We start from the raw sequence: 9054 nt of genomic DNA, 5'->3' as shown, positions 1-9054 counted from the left end.
GCCCTATCCCCAAAAATCGGGTTAAGGGGACCCGGATACTTCGCCAAGTTTCCCCAAATAAAAAATAGTGCCGGGCCCCGATAACTTGGTAATTTTAACAAAAAATGTTGTTGATAAAATTTAAATTTCCCTTCGAATTTTTTTTTTTTAAAATTTTAACCCGGGAAAAATTTAAATTTAACTGGGGTTTGTTTCAAATTTAAATTTTAAATTAAAAAATTTAAAGAAACCCCAAACAAATTTACCCCCAAAAAAAAATGTATTTGAGCAAAAAAGGATGTTTTGGGGCTTTGGAAAGGGTTTGCCCATTCAAAATCATTTTTGGGCCCGTTGAGTATTATTTTGTTTTTGACGTACTGACGATTCAAGCCTAGGCAAATTGGACAATCACTTTAGGTAGGCAAATTCTAGGTCCGTTTATATGCTTGCCTGCTTTACTCGTTTCTTTTTTTTAAGCAAATGTATTCATTCCCGGGTGGGATGTCCCGGAAGAAAATTAATGTAAAAATGAAGGCCGTTCGTGGAGAAGACCCCGGGATGTCGGGGATGGCTTAGAATAAGTTAGCATAGGATAGTATAGGTTTATTTTATTGCAATTTTCTTTTATTTTGGGTTGTAATAATTCAGACTTTATTTTGAGTTTTCTTGTGTGTGTGCTTGTTTGTTTTATGTGATTGAGTTTCCGCTTAAGCCAATACGAGCTAATTAAAGTCAAGCAAGGCTAAAAATCACATGCACCTTCCCTGGCAACGATAATTCCTTAACCGAAATCTCTCCGTCGCCTCGATTTTAGAGTCAAACTTGTTATGAAAGGGATATTGATTTTACGGTGACTTAGCATCTAAAAACTCGTCTTGGGGTGGCGACTCTTTTCTCTAAATAAAATCCCTTTTCGAAACACAATTTTTGTCACTTTCAATTTGAAAACCCTTTTAAACTTAACAGAATAAATCGTTTTTGCAGGAAAAAAGGGGGTGCGATGAGATAAGACCAAGTACAAGGTACCATTTACATAGTTCATTATATAAATCTTCACAGCCTAAGTTGTTTTTTTAAAATACCATCATAGCCTAAGCCTTTGGGATATATTAGGAATTTCTCCTAGGAGGCCCTGCTAAAGATTTGTGAGGACGACAAAAAGTAAGGATTCACCCTTATATTAAGTAGTAATATAGTAGTAAAGTAAGGCAATTTGCCACTAGCCCACTAGTAATAGAAGCCAGTAATCTAGCGAATGTCTATTGTTCCTGTTTCGTGTCTTACAGAAAATGTAAATCTTCATTTCCGTATTTGTTAATAAAGGAACCTCTTTTGTCAAGTGAGTTATTATGATCGCCTGTCGTAATATGCCAAAAAGAAAAACCATAATTACACGATTAAATTACATTACTCAAATAGGTTCTTAAAATACAATGAAAGAAGTCCTTGGAGTACCGTAAATTCCAATTATTTGCCTCAAAATTTTTTGTTACAAAAATAATGCCCCTTCACCATTAAAATAAGCCAGATAACCGCTCTTAACCGCGAAGTCCACAACGCACCATTTTAAAGGTCAAAATAACTCTCAATTGTTATGGACCAACATGTAACATTGAAAATTACCCAATATCGTTGTCTAAGAAAGAGTGAAGTTTAGTTCGCCCCTTAACCTTTTTAGAAGGGGGAACAAATCCAATTTCCTTTTCAATGAAATAAAATTCCCTTTAATTTGGATAAACATTTTCTAGTGATTTTCAAATTTTTGAAATATGTTAGAATTATAATCACCCCATAAAATGGAGATAGTGTGCAACAAGTGTCAACTTGAACATAGCATAGGTATTGTGGCTCCTACTTGAGATTGGACAGCTCAATATGTATATCCGTTCTTGGCCATGGCAAGCAACAGACATTTACTGGCATATGTTTGGTTGATAGAGGAAGATTATGTAGGAAATTTTAAAAATATATATCTTCGCCTGTTTAGGAGAATACCAGCACGAAAATAAGTTTTTACATAGTAGTAATATATATGCAAAGGCACATCGCAAATGGTTGATGGTTCCAACTTCCAATCTTCCAAATCCAGAATTATGACCTACTACCAGCCACTACTGAGCTATTATCCAAAAACCTAGCAAAACTACAAATTGACTAAATCGGAATAACCTTATCTCTGCTTGATATTCCTAGGGAGAAGTAATATTATCGGAAGAAACTTACTTTTTATCAACATTTATCATTATTTGTGGAATTCATAGACTGAAAAGTATGACTATAGATTATATAAGTCCATATTCAAATATGATAGTGATAGGTATTACTTACTTCCATCCGTCTAAACTCAGGCACGTATAGCTATCTGATATAGGGGGGGAACTAGAAGGTTACTACAAAGTTAGAAGCTACTAACTCAAAGAAATTTTTAATCCAACAGTATTTGTATTAAGAATTTACTAAATATATATATAAAAATTAAATTCAGAGCTCAATTATACTAACAGTTGATGTCGTAATCCTTGTTCTAGAATTTTAAAACCCATTAAGTTCAAATCTTGTCTCCGCCTTTGAATCTTGGAAACAAAATTCTAACTTCGCTTTGAATCTAACAATATGAGGGACAAAATTTTGCTGTATTTTCTTGCCCTGATTAGGGGTGTTCAAACAGAACCTCAAACTCGCACTAAACGAATGAATTGAGTGGGACAAAATTCTGCTGTATTTACGTGGATTTATTAAATTGAACTGGGTCCTTCAGCAAAGTGTTTCTGATATCAAAATAATTTATTCTTCCTTATTGAATTTGTCTGTCAGGCTTTCACGTTTGGTGGACAATATTGACATGATCTCTGTCTCTAATTAGAATTTTTGATTTAACGGATTAAGTTACGTGATGTTGATATCTTCTTGATTGATCAATGTTTGACATTGTTTATGCAGGTTCTTTTAACAATGTCAGGGATTCTGCATATTTGGCAAATGTTGAAGCCTAAAGGTTTTTATGTTAATAATGGCGGCATTTAGTTTCTTGAGGTCTATTCAGTTGCCATTTAAGCTAAACTTTGGTGTGAATAATTCATACTCGTCCCCAAGCAAATATGCCTCTGGTTTATTTATTGGTATTACTCCACTTTTGAATGCTACACCATACAAGTATCGAGCATTGACTATCATTCCTTGTTGATTTCAGCTCATTGATCAACAAGTTAAATGGAACTTTACTGGGAGATTTTCAATCTTTCAGCTTAAGAATAAAATCTATACCAGCAGAATAAGATAAGTATGGGCTTCCAGAGCCCATATGTCTGAAGGCACAGTTCTGTTAGCAAGAAATCTGTGAAATGGCAGGACAAGCCCATGTCGACAAGCTGTACATATCTAAAGCATGCATGGACAAAAAGTACTGGCTTGAGTTATAGGAGTAGCATTATAGCAATTATAAGTATATAAGAATATATATACCCTGTATTATCATATATCTAATTTAACTAAGATGGGTACTCTCATTGTTCTTGTAAATATATAGACCTCGAACTGTATCAAAACCTTAAGCATCTAAATGATAACCTCTCACAATGGCATTGTCTTACAACATTGGAGACGAAGCTAGAGAAGTACTGGCTGCTCAGGCACACATATGGAACCATACATTCAAATTCATCAACTCCATGGAACTCAAATGTGCTATTCAGCTTGGAATTCCAGATTTCATCCACACTCACGGCAAACCAATGACCCTCTCTCACTTGGTGGATGCCCTTCCCACCACCAATAACGCTAAAAGCCAGGATTGTCTTTACCGTCTCATGCGTATTCTAATCCATGCAGGCTTCTTTACTGAAGCCAAGGTTAATGATAAAGAAGAAGAATAAAGAAGGTTATTTACTTACTCCGACTTCACGTCTCCTCCTCAAAGATGAGCCTATGAGCATGATCCCTTTTCTGCAAGTGGAACTAGATCCAGTTATGATGGATCCATGGCAAATTTAAGCAGATGGTTCAAAAATGGAGACTACTCCTTTTGTGACTGCTCATGGCAAGCCCTTATTTGAATATGCCGAGAAGGAACCAAAGCATAACCATTTATTTAACGAAGCCATGGCTAGTGATGCTCTATTGGTTGTAAGTGTAATAATTGAATATTGCAAGGGAGTGTTTGAAGGATTGAAATCGTTGGTAGACATTGGAGGCGGCACTGGTACCGTAGCTAACACTATTGCCGACGCATTTCCACAAATAAATTGCACTGTTTTTTATCTGCCACATGTAATTGAAGGACTTGAAGGGAGCAGGAACCTGAGCTATGTGGGAGGAGACATGTTTTAAGTTTATTCCTTCTGCCGATGCAATTTTACTAAGGGCCTGTTTGGAAAGCCACCTGTGTAATTGAATCGAGTGTAATTGGGTGTAATTACACAATGGGCTTGTTTGTCTTGTTTGACAATTACACAGTTAGGTGGGAGTTAATGTAATTGACAAAGGTGTAATTACACTCCAATTCTCAAGTATAGGTGGGTGTGACCATGTAATTACACCGTAATTACATGGTTACTTTTTAGTTTGTTTATTTTTTTACTTTAATTTATTTTTATTTTTAATTTCTATTATTTTAACTTTTTTGATTTTTAATTTATTTTTTTATTTCTATTATTTTAATTTCTTTTTTATTTTTACTTTTTAATTATTTTTATTTTTTAAAATGTATTTTTCTTTTTATATTATTTATTTTTCGTTTTCTTTCTTCTCATTCCCAACCTTTACTTCTTGTGGTCTCATGTAATTGCTCGTATTTTTTTATTTTATTCATTTAGCATAGCCGTGTTATTATTCTAATATTTGAAACTACACCTCTTACTATTAGAACGAATGAATACCGTGTTATTATTCTAATATTTGAAACTACACCTCTTAATATTTGGAAGAATGAATCACTAACAAACTTGACATATAACGAGTGACGTTATTAAAGTAGAATTTCATTGTGAATGAGGTTATAGATTTATATTTTTCCTTTCTTTTGAATTATTTACTTAAGTTACGTTGAAACTTACTTATGTAATGTTGGAAATTTGACATAAGAGTATTCTATTGAACTTTTTCTTTTGAATTTTGAATTTAGGTTATATTTCCAATTTTAAGTTATTTGCTTTCACATTGCATGTTATTTATTTTTCACTTACCTTTGATGGATTTTTTATGTCAAACATTTAAATAATGTTATGGCATTATATTTATTAATATTATTTTTTTGTCAAACATTCAATCCATGACGTTCTCACCCAAAAAGTCTTGTTTTAAGTTTAATAATTAATTAAAATTAAATATTAATTTGAAAAATATATCAATTATTTTTACAATATTAGTTACAAATATATGATTATTAATTAATATATTTTCAAGAAACAATGTGTTATTAAATAACTAATTTAATATCATTTACAAAGGCAATATTTTTTAAATATTAATTTTAAATTTTTTATAATTAAATTTTATTTTTAAATTAAGCCGACTATGTAATTACCCTTGTGCAACCAAACAAAGATGTTTGTAATTACACCGTAATTACGTTTATGACAAACAAGTGTCATTGTAATTACACTATCGATAATTTAGGGTCGTGTAATTACTACCCTAGTAATTACACCAATTCCAATTACCAGGTGGCTTTCCAAACAGGCCCTAAAGGTAACTTGTAATACATATTTTTCTCACTATAACAATAGACGTACTGACATTAATAATTTATGTTTGATGAATGACAAGTAGTGGATATTACATGACTGGAGCGATGAAGAGTATATCCAAATACTAAAGAAATGTAAAGAAGCACTTTAAGATAAGGAGAATGGAGGAAAGGTGATTATAATTGACATGATACTGATGGATCATAATCTACGAAAAGAAAACCACAAGTCATATGAAACTCAACTTTTCTTTGACATGCTTATGATGGTTGTTGTTTCCGGAAAACAAAGAAGTCAACAAGATTGGGGAAAACTCTTCTCTGATGCTGGTTTTAGTGACTACAATATTATACCTATAATGGGGTTGAGATCTATTATTGAGGTGTATCCTTAACTCTAGTCGTTTCACTAGAAGTTCAAATAATAAAAGATTTGGCCAAAGATTAATCTAGTGAATGTTCATTGTTTCCCGTTGTCACGCCCCAACTCGGGAAATGTGCGGGCACCTACCATTTTCTTACCTCAGTAGGCGAACCCGTCCCTTAACCAACACCCAAACAAATAAATGAAACCAACTCCCAACAATAATATAAATAAGTCAGACATAAAAGTAATAACAAGTGCGGAATAATACATGCCCAAATGAATTTGGTCTAAGTCGCACAAGAGCTACTACATAGATGAAGTCTGAATACAGAGTAAGTATGAATACATAGTCTCATAGATAAATACTGTCTACATAGTCTCATAGATAAATACTGTCTCAAGGATAGAAATAAGACAAGCAATGAAAGAGTAGCCATCCAGGATGCAGATCTTCCAGGTGCTCACCCTGGATGCTAGTGAATCAGGCCTCAGGACTAGTCACGAGGGGTGGAAGTCTCCCCAACAGCGTACTCTGCACTCATAAAAAGAGTATAGCAAGGTAGCATCAGTACAAAACACGATACTGAGTAAGCATCATAGGCCCCCAACAGTTAGATCACACATGCAAATAAGGAAATGGGAAGATAATCATGCTCAAAGAAAGATACAAGTCAACAAGTCCAAGTAGTACAATCAATTACCAAACGAAGTCTCAAATATTTCACGAATCTGTTACACCCCCTAGTTCTGTACGTTGAGATTTATAAGTGTTGATTGTTTTAAGTATGGACGCTGGAGTTACCTTCAAGAATATATGAGATTATATGCGCCAATCTTATGATTATGAGAGTTTAAGTTCATATAATAAGTTACAGAAGGATTGGAGGGCAAGTGAACCAAGAAAATTAGTTTGTTGGATTTTAGAGAAAGTTTGAGGGGAAATTTTGGCCCTATTTGGAGGAAGAATATCTTTTAGTATATGAGGAGTTTTGATGTAAAGAAAAAGCCTAAATTGAAGTTCATGAAGTGTAGTTTCCAATGCAACAAACTGTTCGTCGATAGGACATCGGAGTAGAGAGTTATAGACGTTACAATTTAGGCGGGCAGAGCAGGGTATTGCCCTGCGCGAACGCGCAGAGGAAAATTCTAGGTCGGTGCAACCGACCTCTAGAAGCTATTTAAAGGCAAAATCTGACCCTAAACCTCATTTTCTCCACTCCTCTTCATCCAAAAATATATGAGAGCTTCCAAGAAACATTGAGAGGTAATTAATGAGCGGATTAAAGTGGCGGAGTATTAATCGAGGCTTGGGTAACGTGTAGTTGCGGTTCTAGTATTGTTTTGTGACGGAGTTGGCTTGGATTCAAAGCAAATATTGAAGATCTTATGGATCTAGTGAGAATAAGGTATGAATCTCTCCTTATTAATATTAATTCCGGTTTATTTGGAGACGGTTATTAAATCGTCGGGGACACAAGTTTCCGGCTAGTTGAGAAATTTGGAAAACATCGTGTGGGATGTTTTAGGGAATATATTGGTATTGATAATGATGTTGTTGATGTTGGTATTGGTATTGTTGTTGTTGGTTGTTGATATTATGATTTCGGGCTAGGCATATAAACAGGGGAGACGTAAAGTCAATTTCAAGCATTCTAAATGGATTTAATCAAGGCTTAAGATAAGCATGTGACAATGAGCCTAACAATAGTATGAATGGTTTATATGTAGATTTACGAGCTTGGAAAGATAAACGTCGCATAGTTAAGGAGATCAAAAGGTATGTTAAGGCTAGCCCCTTTCTTTCTAAAGGCATGATTCCTACGTTACGATTCCATACATGTCTTCCATAACATCCTTATTCCCGAAAAGCTAGAAGTTCATGATTTTCAAGGATTTTACGATATTAAAGACAAGATGTTTTCTATGATGCCCATGATGACAATGATGACTCTTTTCTTGCGAACTTATAAATATATTTTCCCGAATGCCTTTTTCCACGAGCTAGAGATTCATGATTCTTAAAGTTTATTAGGACGCTAAAGATGATTATGTTTTCATGATGAAAATGATGATGATGATGATTCCGTTTCTAGAAGTTTCAAAGTTTATGATTTTAAATGCTATGATGAGATTGTTGAGCTTATTTCATGATTTTCTCGTTTTATTTCATTGTTGTTGATCTCACCTTATAATAATCGTTCCTTCTAGGTGAGATATAGCGATGATGATAATTCCATAACGGAAATCGGAGGATACCGACCTTACGTCACTTCGATGTATTTATAGCTTTTATTTGGCTCTCACGCATGCTTTTATATATATATATATATATATATATATATATATATATATATATATATATATATACATATATATGTATATATATATATACATATATATGTATATATATATATACATATATACGTATATATATATATACATATATATGTATATATATATATATATAATCGTTCCTTCTAGGTAGATATAGCGATGATGATAATTCCATAACGGAAATCGGAGGATACCGACCTTACGTCACTTCGATGTATTTATAGCTTTTATTTGGCTCTCATGCATGCTTTATATATATATATATATATATATATATATGTATGTATGTATGTATTTTCTCATATCGAGCCGCGCTATCGTCGGTGGCACGACACCTATCAGCAACCACCGATCAGTTGGTACTTACACACCGAGTCCCGAAAGGGTCGGGTACTTACACACCGAGTCCCGAAAGGGCCGGGTAGTTACACACCGAGTCCCGAAAGGGCTGGGTACTTACACACCGAGTCCCGAAAGGGCCGGGTACTTATACACCGAGTCCTGAAAAGGCCGAGTACGTTATGATGGTGATATTATATATATGTACGTATGAAAAAGTTTTTCTTAAAGATAAGCATGCATGACATCAGCCTTATGAGGCATCCAGATGTACAGGTTATCTCTTTTATTCCATGTTACCTTTCATATCTATATTATGTTGTTATTCACGCTCACATACCGCACATTATTC

The 9054-nt window shown here is 34.0% G+C and overlaps 1 pseudogene; it reads left to right on the top strand.

Moving 5' to 3' along the window:
• Positions 1-3554: 3554 nt before the first annotated feature.
• On the top strand, positions 3555-6057 carry LOC132058245 (probable O-methyltransferase 3; annotated as a pseudogene).
• The last annotated feature ends 2997 nt before the right edge of the window (positions 6058-9054 follow it).

The sequence above is a fragment of the Lycium ferocissimum genome, chromosome 5 (genome assembly GCF_029784015.1).
Source record: "Lycium ferocissimum isolate CSIRO_LF1 chromosome 5, AGI_CSIRO_Lferr_CH_V1, whole genome shotgun sequence".
In the NCBI taxonomy this organism is placed as follows: Eukaryota; Viridiplantae; Streptophyta; class Magnoliopsida; order Solanales; family Solanaceae; genus Lycium; species Lycium ferocissimum.
The sequence above is the reverse complement of the archived record's forward strand: the minus strand, read 5'-3'. Positions and strand labels throughout refer to the sequence as shown.